The sequence below is a fragment of the Rhinolophus sinicus genome, chromosome 17, assembly GCF_057876585.1.
Source record: "Rhinolophus sinicus isolate RSI-liver-muscle chromosome 17, RSI-T2T, whole genome shotgun sequence".
In the NCBI taxonomy this organism is placed as follows: Eukaryota; Metazoa; Chordata; class Mammalia; order Chiroptera; family Rhinolophidae; genus Rhinolophus; species Rhinolophus sinicus.
The window spans coordinates 181,888,596-181,906,808 of record NC_142517.1 but is presented as its reverse complement, the minus strand read 5'-3'; the positions used below and the strand labels follow the sequence as shown (position 1 = coordinate 181,906,808).

General features: G+C 38.1%; 1 protein-coding gene and 1 pseudogene across 2 annotated transcripts in view; one reads left to right on the top strand and one right to left on the bottom strand.

Moving 5' to 3' along the window:
* The window catches only part of SATB2 (SATB homeobox 2), a 179,315-nt gene that overhangs the window by 47,864 nt on the left and 113,238 nt on the right, over positions 1–18,213 (top strand). The gene's annotated exons all lie outside the window — the stretch shown is intronic.
* On the bottom strand, positions 14,342–15,160 carry LOC109455127 (small ribosomal subunit protein eS6 pseudogene; annotated as a pseudogene).

The following is an 18,213-nucleotide window of genomic DNA, read 5'->3' as shown; positions in this document are numbered from 1 at the left end:
CATTCCAGAAAAAGATTTCCAAAATAGCTTTGAAGGGTGGACTAGGCACTGGCATCAGTGCATAGCTTCCCAAGGGGACTACTTCGAAGGTGACCATAGTGATATTCAGCAGTGAGGTATGTAGCACTTTTTCTAGGATGAGTTTGTGAACTTGATGGTCTGACCTCGTAGGACGTACAGAGACCAGCACAAAAGATGAAACAGTGAAGTGCGGGAGCAGGCGCCCGCGTCTGCGTGTGCGCGCTAGTGGCAGAGTGCATTTATGTGAGGCGTCCTTTTGTCTGCCCAAGGCTCTCCTCTCTTCTTGCCGACTCACCTTTTTTGGGACCTTGCTTCAGAGTTGAAGTTCTCGTTCCTCAGAGGCACATATGCTGTCATGGATCTCTGTCCTTACGCATTTTCTGAAATGCTTGCCCCCTCTCCAGTTTTCCTGGAACGCTGAAGACCCAATTACAGTTGGACTTAGCATCTCAGGAGGATCATTCCCCCAGCATCCCACTGCTCTTTCACCAAGCAGCCTTCGTTGTTTTCTTCTTTATGCTCCTGTAATACTTATTTTTGTAGCAGCAGGTAACACAATTGATTATGGTTTATCTGCTTACTTTTCATTTCTTCCCTGGTCTATACGTTATTCTAGTTTAGGGACCATGTCCTAGCTGCACCTACTACTTCCCATATTGTCACTACACTGTCTCCACTCTTATGGCTAACCTACTGGCTTTGGTGTCACACTGCAGGAGTTCGTATACATTGACGCTACCACTTACTTGCTTTGTGACATTGAATAAGTGTGACATCGAATAACCTCCATGAACCTCAGTTTATCTGTAAATAAAAATAGTGCCTTCCCGCATAATGACGTGGAGATAAAATGACATCCAAGGAATGTGTTTAGCATAGTGCCTGGAACGTGGTGGGTCTTCATATTAAAAGAATATTTGTTTAAAATGTATTAATAAAATAGAACAATATTCATTTGGTGTTAACACCGCCGTCTTCCTCTTTCATTTCTTGTTTGAATGTAAATATAAGCAAGGACAATTAAAGGCAGTTGAGATGCATATAGTTGGTGAGCTTCTGGATCATGAGTTTTACTCTACTTAATAAGGATGGAGTAAAATTTTCAGTGAGTCGGGATGACAAAGGTGAAAAGAGAAAAAACTTTTTTTCTAGACATAAAGAGTGACTTGGAAGGAAGTCTTATTAGAGGTGGCAAAGGAAGCTTTGTTAGAGAATGAGAAGGGAAGCTGTATGGCAGAGTACAGAAAGTAATTCAATGTGATTTGAATTTGATACATAGTAATTTGGCCCAAATGAGATTTTTATCCTTAGAAGAAACAACCCAAGATTAATAAATGACATTTATTAGCAATTGCTATTTGAGCTTCCTTAATTAGAAAAAAAAAAATCACCAAAGAGCTTTAGAAGTAAGAGGCAAGAAGGACTTTTATGGCTTTTTAAAACACTTTTTATTTTTGTATTTGCAAAGGTGAATGTAAATGTTTTACCAGACCATAAGTGTATGTTTTGATCTCCTTTCCACTTATTAACTGCTTAGTTATGGTAGGAAAATTCATCATAGGTTTTAACACTTGCTTTTATGATAGCCTTATGATGTCATTCCTGTGTAGTACATTGCATTAAAAGTATAGAGTGACCACCCTGAGCAGTTGGTTAAAATAATGGCACATTCATTCTTCTTGAACTGCAGCCCAAGGTATTCCATAGTTAACGTTATGGCAACATGCGCTGGGAGGTCAGTTTTCAGAGTTAAAAATCTCACTTCAAGATTAGAGATTGGTCAAGATGATAATTACCAGCATTCTTCATTCAGTTCTTTGGGAAGAAGCAAAGTTTACAGATTATACGGGAAGGATTAAGTTCTGATAAATGAAGTGTTATTAATCGGTCCTATTTTGATGGTCAAGTTACCTGCACTGAGGAATGGGTGATCAGTAATAGCAGTTGAAGTCAAATACCACTGAGATGAGAATTCTGCGCCCAAGGAACAATGGCTCGTTTTACAATGTGGCCACAACATGCAGCGCGGTGGATCCCAGCTGCCTCAAATATCATTAAACTAATCTCAGAGCCCAGGATTAGGTTTGGCTGACGAAGGGTCCTTTCAGGTCAGAGTTCAAGGAGTCCTGCTTTTGTTTCAGGGAGCAGGGAAGACAACTTGCTCTTGATATTTTTTTTTAAACAAAGGTTTTGTTCTATAGCTCTTTCAAAGTCTCTCAAATAGCCTTAACTGCTAAACTAACACACATGGAGAAAGGCAGCTCATCAGCTCTGTAATCGTCTGTTTGCACAGGTTATTAATGACTCTGGCCTATAGAGTGTACACAACCACCTCACCCCCCTTTTGCCCTCCCCTCAAAAAAAAGTCAGTACAAGGGGAGGAGGCGGTGATGGAGAGAGAGGGAGCCATACTGACAAACTTCCTCCCTCCCTCATTCTTTGCCCACTGGTAATTAAACCCAGACTTAGCAGCAGTATCATTACATTGTGAAGATGAGCTAGAGACTCTTTTGAAGTTGTATTTCTTAACATAACCCCCTGCAGTAGAAAGGGCATTTGTACTGTGACCAATCTTTAAAAACAAAACAATGCTAAACAGCATGCATATTCTGAACAAAATTCCTCTTCCCTAAAAACTTGACACTTGTTAGGACACCATGGCATAGAAACATCTAGCCTTAATTTTTAAAGTAAGGTCTTGAAAAATGTAAAGTAGGCAGATTCGTAGGGCACAGATTAATTTTTCCATGATAAATGTGTTAATTCACCATCTTGTCCATGGAAAAAGCTATTCCTCAGGGAAATGGTATTAACTATGCAATGTCTCACCGCTAGATATTGCTCTGTAAAATGTTGGAAGTTTGCACATGATCTACATTCAGCTTTCGAACTATTGTTTTAATCAATGCCTTTTGTGTATCAATACATCTAATGTAAATTCCTTCCCCTATTGTATGTACAGTGTAGATTATTTTTAAAATACCAGAGCTGAGTAGAGTATAGGGCTGGCTATGAAAAGAGAAAAACTGGAATAGACTCTTGGGGTTATAGTTAAGTCATACATCATAATTAGAGATCATCTCTTGCTGCTCCCCACCATATTCTGAAATTTCTACAAATTCTTGGGTGGAATATTATCTAGCCTGCACTTGGATGAGGAGCTCACTTCTTTGTGAGGCTATAGATGTCTGTCACGAGTTGGTCTGGTTTTATCATTCCTGAGGATTGTAAAGAAAATAGTCTTCAAAGTGTACTACTAATACTTCGTTTGTTTGTAGGACAACTTAGGTATTTGGAAAGTGACGACCATGCCTTCTCTAAGACTTTTGTAGGCTAGCCGACTACAGAAGCCGGTGTGTAGCTTTGGTCCCTTTTCTGTCCTTTCACTCTCTGTATCACCCTGGTGTCGGGGTGCTCTCTAGCTGTTAGGACCTTCTGAAACTAACTCATCTCTTTACCTCTTATGTGATCTTCACTTTCTATAAATTCATTAATTATTTTTAGCAGATATCCACAATAGTGGCTCGTATTAAGTCACCTTAATATAATCAAGTTGTTTTCCCGACATGAATTTAGGTGGAAATATTATATATATATATTTAAAGCCATTAATGTATTCATTTTTGTTAAACTTCATTTTGTTTTATCTAGTCAAGTGTTAATAGCCCATTGAGATAATTTGAATAAAAATTATGTTATCCACTATATTGGCTTTGTGAACCCTACAAATTTTACAAGCATCTTCATCACAATCATTGGCAAAATGTGGAACGGGCAAGACAGAACACTGGGTCATGACCTGGAAGCCCACCTTGAAGGCTGGTAGTTTACTTTGAGACTAGTTATTACTTCACAAGGCACAAATTACCTGACTGCACTGTCTGTCAGAGCCACTAAGGTATCAGGAAAGATTTTCTCAAGTATTCCTGCCGTGTCTGTACCCCTGATCAAAGGACATGCTTTAGTTTGGCATTACATTTTCATTTTGGACTAAACTTTTTTCACTTTTTAAATTGTGAACTTTGAGTTAAAATTTGACTTCTTTTGGAATTCTTCTGTTCATAACTTTATTTATTTATACCATCAGATATCACTTCTACACATTTTCTACTACCCTGGGATGTGAATTCTCTGGGCCAGGAAACTTACGTCCATTTAGTGCTTTATTTCCTATCTTAGCTTTCAAGACTTTCTTACTCATTGTTCTAGCATTTCCAGTTTGAAGCTCCTTTTGCTTTAGCAGATGAAATGGCGATAGGTGGGTATGTGGGTAGTTTTGCCTTCTGTCTTTTCATCTTTTTAACATAATATCATGTCCCTTAAACAGTTGTCCTGTCTTCATTGATTATCATTTGTTCATTTAAAAAACTTCCTTAAAATTAGCAAGGTTCATGTGTCTAAGGTTTTTCTGAGCTGTGACCTCTTTATTAAGATTCTTTGAGATTCCTACTATTTCTCTGTTCCATTTTCCACATTTTTTATGGAATCTTCCAAATTTAAGGTCATGGGAGAACACAGAAAGTTTTTTAGTATAGTGTTCAGATCCCGGCTTCATTCCTTACTAGGGCATCCGACCTAAGGAGAGTTACTTAACTTCTCTATACTTCATCTATGAAATGGGTTAAGAGCCCCCCCCCCCCCCCGCCATCCCCCCCCTGCCCGCCACTTTAAGACTGTTTTAAGGATTGGGTAAAATTCTATTTTAATGACCAAAACCTGATATTGTACTCAATGAATGTTAATCTTATTTCTACCCTTATTTCTCATGATGATGCCCACTCATATTCTTTCACATTTTTGGGACCATACAACTGTTTTTACAACCTTACAACTCTTTTAAACCATCCCCTGAAACGACTCTATTCATAGAATCACACATATTTTCTTTCATCTTTCTCATGTCTGCTTTCCTAAACTGTAGAGTACGTATGTGTAATAAGTACGCCGTTGCTTAACTATTGTAAGATTCAGGAGAAGTGGGCTTTTGTATCTTCAGGATTTCTGTGGCTTCATAGCTCTCAAATCTATTCTTCCGATTTAAGCCCAGCATAGTTCACCTTCATACAAGTGTTCATTCTTTTCCATGGTGTGTGCCATAAGCCAGATGACTTAGGGGACTGCTTGCCCCTCTCAAGATGCTAAGTTCTCAGCCTCTATGGAAACCTCTGTTCTTCAGGGGGGTAGATTGTCTGCCAAAGGTGTTGCTATTTCCATGGGTTTTCTCACAAAGAACTGCACATTGTGAAAACTAAACATATTATTAACATGTAGGGCTTGGAATTTAATGGTCTTAGGGAAAAATAAGTGAGAATTGTGGAAACATAATCATGAAAATATAGGGTTTCACTGTGTTTACATTTTAACTTCCTACCTTGTCGTTAGGTGTGTTAATTGTAATGAGTCTGCCTGTTTTTATATGCGGTATGCAGAGAATAAATAATAGTACTCACCATGGCCCATGCAGTATTCATCTAATGAAGCATTCTTACATTTTTGAAATTCCTAAGTAAGAATGGATTTGAGAGTTTGGCCCTGAGAGCTTTTTTCTTCTTTTTTCCTTTTTAAGGACAACTAGAAATAAGCATGTGGAGTTTGATTTCCTTACCATGAATAATTGTACTAAAATACTTCTAGGGCATGTTCTAAGTTTGCAGTTATATGTGTGAAGGTTCAGAGAATACTTTTGAGGAAATTCCTTTCCTTTTCCCTAAAAAAACGATAGTTGTAGTTATCCCACCCAGTTATTGCTCCCTTCTCCACACCTATTATTTGTATTTTCCCTCTGGCCTTCTTACCTTTCCTGTTCTAGTATTTCTCAGAGAGCCTGCTTCATTGCGGGGTGTTTCTGTAAATACAAATTCTGGCGCTCATCTTGACCTAGTGCATTGGGTCCTTTGGTGGCAGGCCCCAGAATCTTTATTTTCGTAAGTTCTTTATGGGGGGAGGTCTAATGTCCCCAAGTTTTGAGAACCACTGCTCCAGTCCAATTGTAGTTGGCTTCTATGATGTCAGATGAAACGAACATTATGCAGTGTTTCTTCTGAAGTGCTTTGTTGTTGAAGAACAGGCTGCTGGTGGGCCAGAACAGATTGTCACCATGTAAATGGGGAGTCAAGGGACATAATTTTACGGGCTCACACCTGTCTCTCAGCCAAAGACATTTCAGGTTAGTCGTGTGCCTGCACTGGTAAAGAAATAGAGTCTTATTTGAACTGGGACAACCCTGTTTCTGGGTACATTCTGTGGTATTATATTTGCCAACTTGCATTCAGCCCATGCATTTATAATTACACGACAGTTTCCATGCATTGAGTCATTGCAGGAAAGCCGCTTCTTTGTAGAACCTCATTAAGATTTCAGCTGCTAACAGATTTTATTTTACAGTTCCAGCTTTCATGATATTAAGAAATGGAGATTTGGGAGGGGTTATTTCTCCCCTTCTGGGAGGGGTTATTTACAAGTTTAAAGCTCTTAGCTATGGGAGCATCACAGTTGTTTTAAGGGCATAAACAAAAAGGAAAAACGAATGGCTTGTCCAGTATTCTAATTGATGTAATATAATACTTTGGAGACAAAAGTAAAGAATGCCAAATGACTTTAAAAAAAAATTACTTGTTTGAAATTTGCATGATTTTATTTAAAATGTCATTTAATTTATAGCAATGTTTTTATAAATGTTATTTATTTTGGGGGCCTAAAGTGACTCTCATGGCATTAAAGCAATACTCACAATGTTCATATTTTTTAAAAATGAGTATACCTTCTTTAATGCTAAGTATACACGATAAATGAATAATCTCTGGCTTAAATGACATATTTTTCTTTTGTGGTTGCACCCCAAATTATTCTGAGCCATTTTATATCCTGTATTGCTTTTTCCTATGGTATTTTAAAACTTTCTTCTAAATAATGTGCACTGTTTTAATTAAGGTAAGTAACCATTAACTGAGAGTTACTGGATATGTCAATTAGAGCTGCCACTTATATTTTGTCTTCTATCTGTTAACGTAATCATGATTCCTTAGGCAGCCCACGGGGAAGAGAGCTAATTCAGAGCAAGCAGGCCCATACCGGGAAATCAGGACTGCTAGCCTTTGAGTTCGTTGTTTTTGTGTGAAAATCCATACTCCTTTCTTGTCGTGGTGCTAGCATTGCTGTCCTTGAGTAGGCATCTGCGACCTGTCCCGCTTGGCAATCCTCTTTAGTATTTGGGAAGGAGAAGTCTTACCCACATCAGCTTCCCAGCATGGCATTCAGAGGCGCTTCTTTCCCTCACTTTGCTTTCCCTGGCTTTTGCAGGGGGATCATTTTCTCTTTGCTCATTTGTCCTTGGTGTCCCAGCACTACCTGCTGTTTCTCCAGCCAGGTGATAAGTAACCCCTTGTCGACAGAGATTGTCTTCTGATTGCCTGTGTCCCCCTGTGGTTTGCTATCCTGACACCCCAGAAGACACTGAGTAGATAGATGTTGGCTGAATAGATGGTGCAGAATAGGACATTTCTGCTAACGGACCACACTGATTTAATTTCTTGGTGTTCCTATCCAGCCACTTTGAATATCAAGGCTTTCTTGGTTAATAGTCGTTTAGGCAACATTGTAAGTGTTCATGTTTCTGTCTAAAGGTTTCTAAATTGGAAGGTTTCTCGTCTGAAAATAGTCAAGAATTTATACAAGAACAGAGATTGCTGAATGCAAATACTTCCTTTTTGTGTGTAGGTTGCTTTGCTTAATAATTTGTAAGGAAAGCACACTGAGATAACAGTAATAAATGCAGTCATTGTAGAAAATTGAAAAATACAAAACAGTGTGAAGGATAAAGTAACATTCCCTCTTGATGTCACCTGTGGTACAAGTTATTTCTTGTCTTAAAAATTTTACTGATAAAGTCTTTTCTACATCTCTCACAGTCTCTTTTTCCTTCCCCCCTCATATGCAGTGGATTGTATCTGTATACCGTGTTTCCCGAAAATCAGACCTAGCAGACCATCAGCTCTAATGCGTCTTTTGGAGCAAAAATTAATATAAGACCCAGTATTATATTATATTATATTATATTATATTATATTATATTATATTATACCCGGTCTTATATTAAAATAAGACTAGGTCTTATATTAATTTTTGCTCCAAAAGATGCATTAGAGATGATGGTCTGGCTAGGTCTTAATTTCGGGGAAATACCATATGACATTTTTTTTCACTTAATATAACAACCGTTTTCCATAGCATTCATTTTTAATGACTTCCTAATCATTGATGGTGTGAGTATACCATAATTTACTTAACCATCTGTTTTAGACATTTAGGTTGTTAGAGTTTTTTTATTTTTAGAGCTAACTCTTTAATAAATATCTTTGTATTTAGATGTCATTCTGTGTTTATGATTAGTTAGGGTTATGGACAATAATTTTTAAATTCTGGATTCTATTACCAGTTGACTGATTCATGATTTGTTTTCACCTATATCTAAGATGTTACATTGTCAAATTTCATATTTTAAGTTTGACTTATAGTTTTCTTGTTATTGAAATTAACCTGAAGTTAGAAAATACCTATTTCAGTAGAATTTCAATGAAGAGCTTTATTGTCCTGATTAAGGGTCAAACTGAGAAATTTATAAAGCATGCCTGAAACTACAAGTCTGTTTGCTATATCTGAGTATTCTAAAATATAGCAGTCATTTAAAAAACGCATAGCATTGATAATCTTTAAATATTTTATTATGAAATATGCCATGCTTACACAAGAATATAAACAATGTATATTTAACATTAAAAACAAACAAACACAAGCTCCTTGTATGTACCACTCTGCTTAGGAAATAGAACATTGCCAATACCTGTGAAACTCCTTAATTTTTTCTCAATATAATCAAATTTTTTTTTTTTTTTTAATGCCAAAGAGCTTGGTGATACTGCATTGAGGAAGATTTGGAAATGTCTACTTTTTGTTTTCATTTCCACTGCTTCCAGCTGGTCCAGTCTACCATCCCTTCTTACCTAACTCATTGCAACAGTTGTAACTGGCTTCTCTGCTTTTTACTTCTGATCTACCCCCTGTAGTTTGAGTGATGGCTTAAATATATAAACTGAATAATGCCATTCATCTGCCTAAAACCCTTCCCCAGTTTTCTGTTTAGTTTAGAGTAAAATCCAAATATTTGCTATGACCTGCAAAGCTCTGTCTAATCTGCCCTGGACCTCATCCTTCACCACTTATTCGCCTCATTCCTGTTCCTAGCCACAAGGGTCTTTCTATTTCTGAGCTTAGGCCAAGCCTTGCCTGCTTCATGACCAGCATACATTCCTTCCGCCAATTTTGCTCAGCAATGCATCCCTCAGGCCCTTTCCCCTGGCTGTCTGATAATTCTTTCTCATAGCAGCCTATTATTCTTGTGGCTAGCACTTGTTACATTTTTAATTATATCTTTGCCTGTTGGTTCGAGCTAGTAGACTCTAAGTTTAATGAGTGTAGGAACCGTGCGTATCTTGTTCATCACCCTGTATTTCTAGTACCTGGGTAAACCACAAATATTAAAACAAATGAATGAGTGAAAAAAAATGCATCTGGGAGAGAATATTAGTACTACACAGCTTTTTATATTCAAAAGCAATATATGATATTTTGGGTCCAACAAAATACAACTGATTCAGTTCATTGAATGAGGCCTTCATCCCTCCTTTTACCTGCATGTATGTTATTTTTAATTCTGACTGACCCGTTTATTAAATGTGACCCATTTAGGTTAAATAGTCCATTAGAGATTTATTTTTATCTCAAATGCTTATCTCAGGTATTTAAAATAGAAAGATTTAGGCAACATAACATAGTAGAAGGGATCTTGATATAGTGGAAAGAATGTGGGCTTTGGAGTCATAAAACCCGAGTTTAAAGAGTAGTTCTGTTGCTTGTTAGCTGTGTAATCTTGGGAAACTACTTAACCTTTTTGTCCTCTGGTGTTCTCATCTGCAAAATGTGATAAAATCCCCCTCATTGGTTTGTTGTGAAGATCAAAGGAGATAATATGTATTAAATCCTAGCACTGTGCTTGCCACGAAACAGGCACTTAGATTGTATTATTATCATTGTTATTAAAAGCTATGTGCTTATAGTAAGTTGCTTAATCTTTCTGCTATGATTTCCTAATATGTAAAATAAGGATAATTCTTATTTAGAGGAATAATTTGACAATTAAATTACATAATGTATTTTATACATATACATTATTACACATTTTTATACCATACATAATTAATTATAATTATTATGCATAATGTAATAATACATTGTTGATATAGGCCACCTAGAGCAACTCTACCTGGCTCATAGTTGACCTCTGATAAATGAATAAGGGTGGTTAATAAAAATAATAGCATGAACAAGTTGGGATCAAGTTACTGCATGCAATTGGGAGTGTTTAAATTCCGTTGATTCATTCACTACATGTTAATTGGATGCCTGTTCTATACCAGGCGCTCAGCTCAGTGCTGGAGTGACAGGATGACCAAGATGAGCTCCACTGAGGAGCCTGCAGTTTAATGGGGAAAGGATTTCACATGAATTGTATAGCTATGTACCTTATGAAGAAGTACAACTACACTGGGATTAATTCTTTTGGGGGAAATAGGATAAGTGTTATTTTATCTGGAGGTATTGTTTCAGTTGTACCTCAAAGACTAAGCTTGAGTTTTCCAGAGGGTGAGAGGTGCCATAATGTGTGTGTGTGGGGGGGCGGAATATGAACTTTGAAGTCAGGCAAACCTAGTTTTCAGTCTCGGCCATTTTATATTTTTGTGGCCTTAGGCACGTTACCTAGCCTAATCTAAAATGGAGACACTCATATCTGTGTCATAGGATTTTTGTAAAGCATTAATACAATGAGAAAGTGTCCAACTCATAGAAAGAACATACAAATGTGGGTTCTTTGCAATCACCTGATATTTTGTTCCCTTCTCTGTATTACAAAATAGCCTCCTCTCCCAAGAATCCATAGTTCTATAACTTTACCTAGTCAAACCTTTTTTTTTCTTTTTTTCTTTTTTAACTTGGTTAAATGTTATCTATATCTTTGTCTTTAAAAGTTCAAAGATTGGCTATTCATCAGCACTTCAAACTCAGTTTGTTGGAATATTTACTCAGCGCTTTAGGAGTTTCATTCTCACCCACTGTCACAGAAAATAATGTCCTCCTTCCTCTAAAATTCTAAAGAAGAAATTAGTCATTTTAAACTCTTTGTCACTGTGTCCACTCTTTTAACATCAACAACAATAGAAGCTTACAGTCGGTTAGCAGTTTAGAATTCCCAGATAATCTGAATTCATAGTACTTCATTTTATGCCCTCAGCAACCCATGAGATGGAGGCCACTACGATCTTACTTACAGGGGAAAGAGATTGAGAGGCACTGAGAGTTTGGTGACTCGGTCTTCGGATTCTAATCCAGTACTTTTCACTTTATATCATACATACCTTTTTGTTCTGCCTGTCTTCAGGTGCCATTGTTCCTCCCACAGTTGCCAGCATTCATCCTCTTTTTTACTCTTTTTTTCAGTAGTCTTTGTTTCGTTTCTATATGTCCCACATTATGCAACAGTTTCTCATTACCTAGGTTCTGTAGCTCTAGAAAAGCTTATGCCTACCTTTTGTAGATATGGATAGGTTGGCATTTCTCTAGCATTTCTTAATGCTCTACTGTGGCTTCTCATTTCCCTGTGAAGCAACTTCTAGGTCCTCTTATATTCTCTCTCAAATCCACCAGGCATCCCCTATTTCTTGACCTTAAATTCCACCATCTTGCCGAGGGATGGAATGTACATAAGTATGGCTTCTTTGAGGGGAAACTATTTTACATGCAACATCGTTGGGCTCTCTAGCACCCTGCTAAGCAGCTTCTGTTTCTCTAAAGCAACAGAAACCAAATTCTTTCATGGCTCTGTCTTGTGACTTTCATGTCTACATTAACCCATTAAAAAAAAATCTGATATATTTACCTCTGTGCATTTATTCTTCTTTTCCAGATTTTGTGTGTCTTATATTACTCACCATTTATTATTGCTGAGATAATTTTCAGATTCACCCAAGCTTGAATTGAATGACTTAGATGATAAATTCCTAGGATATAAAGAGCACTGTCACTTTAAATTATTCTGTGAGCAGCAGAAGCCAGCATTGAGATGATAAGGGTGACACTTGATATAATGTTTTACTCTATTAGACAGATCATAGGTTTATAAATAATTATTAGTCTTGGAATCTGTGCTAGTTGCAGCCTGTTTCCCAAATTCAGAGTATATTTCCATTTAGTATGTCTTCATAAAATATAAAAACACTAAATTTAAATTAAAAATGATTTAAAAATTATACCATAGAGGATTATGGAGATCTATTAAAAGATATAGGACTTTTTTTTGGTATAATTTGTGATCCCTGCCTACTCCTTTTCCTAGCACCTTTTATTCTGTTATCTTTGTTTCAGTAAATAGTCATTCGGGAAGATGGTTTGTACAAAAATACTGAAAATAAAAGCATGCAGGAAAATGTATGCACTACCATCTCTTTGTCTCTCCTTCTGAGATTTTATGTATGCTCGGCTTCAAAAACCAGTTTAAAAATAAAAAAGATGAGGGCGGTTGCAATCTGCTCTATTTTATGCAGATTAGGTATGGCCCTCAGGCACCTGCCAAATTGCTAATATGGTCTTCCTTTGGGCCGATGAGTGTGAACCCAAATCTTCTTTTCCACAGAAACAGAAATGTATTTGCTGGGAATAAGTTAACAACAGAGGTGATATTTTCACTAATAACCATGGTTCAGATTATACTTGGGCAGTTTCTCAGTGTGGACGAGACACTGTAGCCCGGGCATTTACGATTTCTTCTCCCCTTACTGGGCTTCTCCCAGAGGACTTGGAGGTTCCCAGAGATCCACAGGACAGTGACTACTTCCCTTTGTGCTGTGGTGACTTTGAAAGGTCGTTTTCCTCTACATTTCAAATGCAAAATGTTATTGTCATTTTTGTAAAACACATCTCTAGGCCTTATATTTGCAAAAGGAAATACCTTAAATTGTCCAGAATGAATGTTTGTATAAGGATGCCCACTGGGGCAATTGAATTTTTGGGTTATCGCAACAGTTATTTTGGATGCTCTGGGGTGAGGCATTAATTATCTTCCAAAGAGATAATAGAGGTGGCAAATATGGAAAGCTTAAGTATCTCTTATGACTCTATTAGGGCAGATTTTTAGAAAATATCCTGATACCAATAATTGCATTATGTGGGAAAAGAATAAAAAGTTTTGTATGAACCAAGCAGAGGCTGGAAGTGCAGGGACAGAAAATTAGGGCCCGATCCAGATTTGGGTACATAAATAGCTATAGTCTAAATGCAGCCCGTATTGAAAATTGCTGGATATTTAACATGAGCAATAGCTCATGTGAAGTCATTTTGTAACCTAAATTAATTCTTGCCAATGAAGGAACAAGAAACATTAAACTGTTGGCATCATACACTGCATCATCATGACTAGACCGGAAAGAGAAGTTGCTGTGACTTATTTAAATACTGGAATAAATCATTTAGATGATTTTCCTTCACATGGAGTGGTTTACAGATGAGTAAAAGATTTGTGTTTCAGGGCTCTTACTCTGGTTTATTATAAGCATTATAACGTGTACCATCCTGACCTAATATTTTGTGTCATCAAGTAATTTTGTAGCAGGGGCAAGAATTGTAAAACTCTTGCTTCTTATGTATTTTACTTGGAAAAATACAAATTAAATGCTAAAGTTATACGATACATAGATGTGAGTGGGGAGGAAATTTGCAGTCATTTTTGGACTCATAGTCCAACATGAATGCAATCATGTTTCAATATTATTATGCAAGCATTTTTGGGGCGGCCTCTACTAAGTGTCAGTCACTAAGCTAGGGACTCAGATGAATGAGATCGTTCCTGATTGATTATGACAGGTTTTGAGATGTTTCCCAAGTGTTGTAAGAACAACAACAAACTGATACATAAATGTCCATGAGCATTTTAAGTTAAATAAGTTTACTCACTTATTTCATTGTACTAAAAAGTGTTATATCAGAACTTAAAAATTAGTAACTTAGTCTTTGTTTCTGGTACAAATTTGAATGTGATAGTGGATGACTTGGTTAACTACTTATTTCTAGTGTAGCAACATCGCGATACCATGATAAGCATAAAAGAAACACCCAGTTTCTTGATGGATTATTATGAAGTGAATATGACACTACACTATTGAACAACTGAAAATGAGTAAGAGAGGAAAATTTGGCCTGTTAAGGTACACGCTGCTTATTGTTTGTTTTGTTTTGTTTGTTTTTTTGAGATTTGATGTCTCATCATATTTGTCACTCTTAGAAAATCTCCTTTTTGACTGGACTCAGAGGTAGGAGCTCTCAGAGAGGACAGCCTACTTGTCTGTTGGCAATCTGTTCTTGGTGTTTTTCTTTGGCCTTCTTCATCCTCTTGGCCAAAAGTTTAGCATGTTCCATGGCTTCTTTCTTATTTTTCTTAGGATGCTGTTTCTTCAGAGCAATACGCCCACGTTTGTGTTGCGGGACGTGTGGAGTAACAAGATGCTGAGTCTTGGGTGCTTTGGTCCTAGGTTTCCTACCTTCTTTGTTTAGGGGCTTTCTCATAATGTATTGGCAGGCATCACCTTTAGAGATTGAAAAGTTTGTGGATTCTGCTAGGTCTTTTGGGCCCCAGGTGACGAGGCACAGTAGTATTAGTGAGACCAGGAATATCTTTCTCCTCTTTTTTTTTTTTTTACAATGACCAAGTTGCGAGCACTCAGATTGGCATCCACAATGCAACCCTGAAGAGATCTGTGCTTTCTTTCTCCTGTCTTCCTTGGTCTATCACAAGAATGCCCCTTACTCAGGACCAGGCGGACACGGCCATGGGTCACGGCACCCTGTTTCATGGGGAGACCTTGTTTGTCGTTCCCACCACTATTCGAACCATATAACTCTTCCATTCTTCACCCAGAGCGCCAACAGCAACTTCTGTGGCCACACGCTTCTCCTCAAAGGTATAGAGTTTGAGTTCATCACCTACTTCAATGAGTTTCTGGCATCCGGTGGCTGGGAAAGAGATGTTTGGCTTCATCCTGAAGCAGCTGGCCGCCTCCAGGGCAGCAAAAAAAGTGGCCCATGCTGCCTGCTTATCGTTATATAAAAGTTCAGACGTGAAAAAAATCAGTCTTCTTGTAGTGAATATTTTCTGTGCTCCTCCCAGGTGTTCTAGAATATATGTGTTAAAACAACCAATAAAATAACGAAAAGCGAAATAAGCTGATCCTTTTTTTTCACATTTTTTTTAGTGACCACAGTGACCAAATATGTTTTTGAGATTTGTCTCTTTTTTTCCTTTTAGAGATGGGAAGTTGATGGTTGCTTGATATTAGAATGAAAACAGAACACCACTCAAGTTGTTTCAAGGATGGTTGAATTAAAAAAACACCCTCCTGATTCTATAGCCCTTGGGAGTCCTTGCTAGCCTTTTTTCTAATGGAACACAATAGAAATTTACAGTATTGGCTCTCATATCATTCTTGTGTTCTCCTCATCTTCCTTACCAGTTTTTAGTTTTTAAAGCTCAAATAAAAGTAGGTCTTGTTTACATTTTCAGGGTCTCATATGTCAATGATTCCTAGGGAATTTCTTAGTATTTATAATTAGATAGTGTTGAGATTTTAGTACCTTGCTCTTAATTTTGCGCATCATACTTCCTGAATGAATTAGATTTATTTACTTATGTGGGTTATGCTCGAGGCCTTGTTGGCCACATACAAATGTATCTTTCAGGAGAGGAAGTTACTTATTTGTGGAGACATATAAACAATTAATTTCTTCTGTTTGGTGCGATGGAAGTGCAAAATTGATCGGAGAATATCTTACTCATTCTAATAATTGTGTTATTATCTTTTATTAAATAAAGGAATCCCCAGGAAAGTCTCTCTTAGCTAACAATTTTACTGTGAAGAATAAGGAACACAGCTATAGTTATTCAGGTAGTAGTCCATTAGTAGTCTGTAAGCAGCAGCTTTTGCTATTTTAGTAAGACGTGCAATTGGCAGAGTGATATTCAGTTAAAAAAATCCTGATTGAGCCATGCTTCCTTTTGTGGTTGATATGAAAGCCATTGTTGTTTTGCTCACCAACTGGCAGACCTTCAATTATTCTGAATTTGGAAGTTGTTTACTATACTTTGAAAGTTTAAAAATGAGCCCTCCCTGAGAAACAAAAAGCTGGGTGTTTGCCATTCTTGTAATTGAAAAGTAGAATTTTAATGAAAGAAAAATCAATCCACCAATTCAATGTTGAGATTATTTTCAGTTTTGAAGGCTTAAGTGTTTTTTAAAATGACAGTAATCAAAGCCTCCATTACTGTGCCCCAGCGTATTCGGGCAGTGTTTTGATTTAGAACGTCAGAGCTGCAAGGGGGAGATAATCAATACATTTCTGGGGGTGGCATGGATTCCATGAGAAGATTTGGTTTGAGGGTTTCATCTTCTCAGGCCTTCCTCTGTGCCTTCAGCAGCTGTCTAGAATATCTCTCTTGCTGGTCTTCCTGCATGTCCAGGGTGCCGACAGCGTGGGAGCTCAGTATTCTACTTGTTGGGGGGTTAGCAGGATGCTGGGGACAGAGTCTGGGTAGGGAGCTCAGGTGAACCTGCGATGGAGCTGGTGCTTCCTGTGGGCCATGGCAGAGTGGCCCTCATTTTCTCCCTCCCTCCCTCCATTTCAGCCTCCCTCCCTCCCTCCTTCTTTTCCTTCCTTTTATTTCTGTACCTCTACGGTCTGCCAGGTGCTATGCTATTGTGGAGCTTAGAGTCTAGTGAGGAATAGACACCATAGGTATTTACAAGTGCACTGGGTTGCTGGGATGCTTTGCAGCAGAGGGTGGGCGGTGAGATGCAGCTGTGGGTACCTCCTCTCGGCTACTCCTATAGATAATAAATGGAGGCTCAGACAGATGAAGTGACTTGTTACAGTTACTGAGATAAAACAAAGGTCCAAGCCCGGGTTCTTTTGATTACATCAGATGACTTGCCATGTTAGCCAGTGACATTTTAGAAGATTCACATTTTTGCTTAAGGAAAGGAAACTTTCCCTTAAAAACCTTCTAAAAAACATAATGCTTACCTCTTTTATGTTAACTTACAATTCATGAATGCTAGCATATGTTTATACAGCACTTTATAATTTTCAGTGCAGTTTAGCTCATGTTATTTTAATTACCATTTTTCTGATCAGACAGGGGAGCTGTTTTTTGTTGTTGTTGGTGGTTTTATTCTGTTTTGGCTTTTAAATACCCATTATATAGAAGAGAAAGTAGGGGCCCAGAGAGGTTAAGTGAGTTGCCCATAGGTACAGAGCTGCAGGATCCAAGAGCAGACCTGGATATCCTGATCCCCGGTCTGCTGCTGTTTCAAACAAAGAGGCTTCCTTCTTCTGTGACGTCACTCGCCCACTGCATTTTAGGCCTCATGATGCTTATGGGGTTGCAGCGACCATGGTTGTATAAAACAGTGAAACTGATATGACCCTTGCCCTCCGGCAGTTTATAGTCTAAGTAAGGTAAAGAGTTTCTGCATATACAGGAAATCGTCCCTTCCCTCTCCCCCCACCCCCACCGTGTTACCTATTTAGCCTTCGAATTTAAAAAGAAAGAAAACTTCATGACAATGCACTTCAAACCCCATTTTCCCCCTCACATGCAATAACTTTCTCCTTTCCCTTCACTTACCTACTTGACAGTAGTGAGAATATTTGCTGGTGAGTTGGGAAACAAGGAACCTGGGGATCTTTTGATCGCCTGCCCTTCTGTGGAGGAGGATTAGTGGATTAGTCTCCTCCGTGCTACAGGTCCTTATTCTACTGGGCAGGCTGCACGGTGCTTCTCCCTTGGCTCATCCTCAGCATCCCATGGGATCCACCCCTGGAGCTTTTGTTCTAGAAGCCAGGGGTGGGGCGTCCAGTTGCTCTCGGGATGAACTTGGAACCCGTTCACTTAATAGGACCACTCTCAGCAGCACCATCCTTACGAAGCTGCAAATTCCTGAGAATGGGGAGAAAACGAATCCTTCCCCTATATCTCTAACCCTTTGGCCCAGCTACCATGGGTAACTAGATAGTCTTTCAGGAATAATCCTTTTG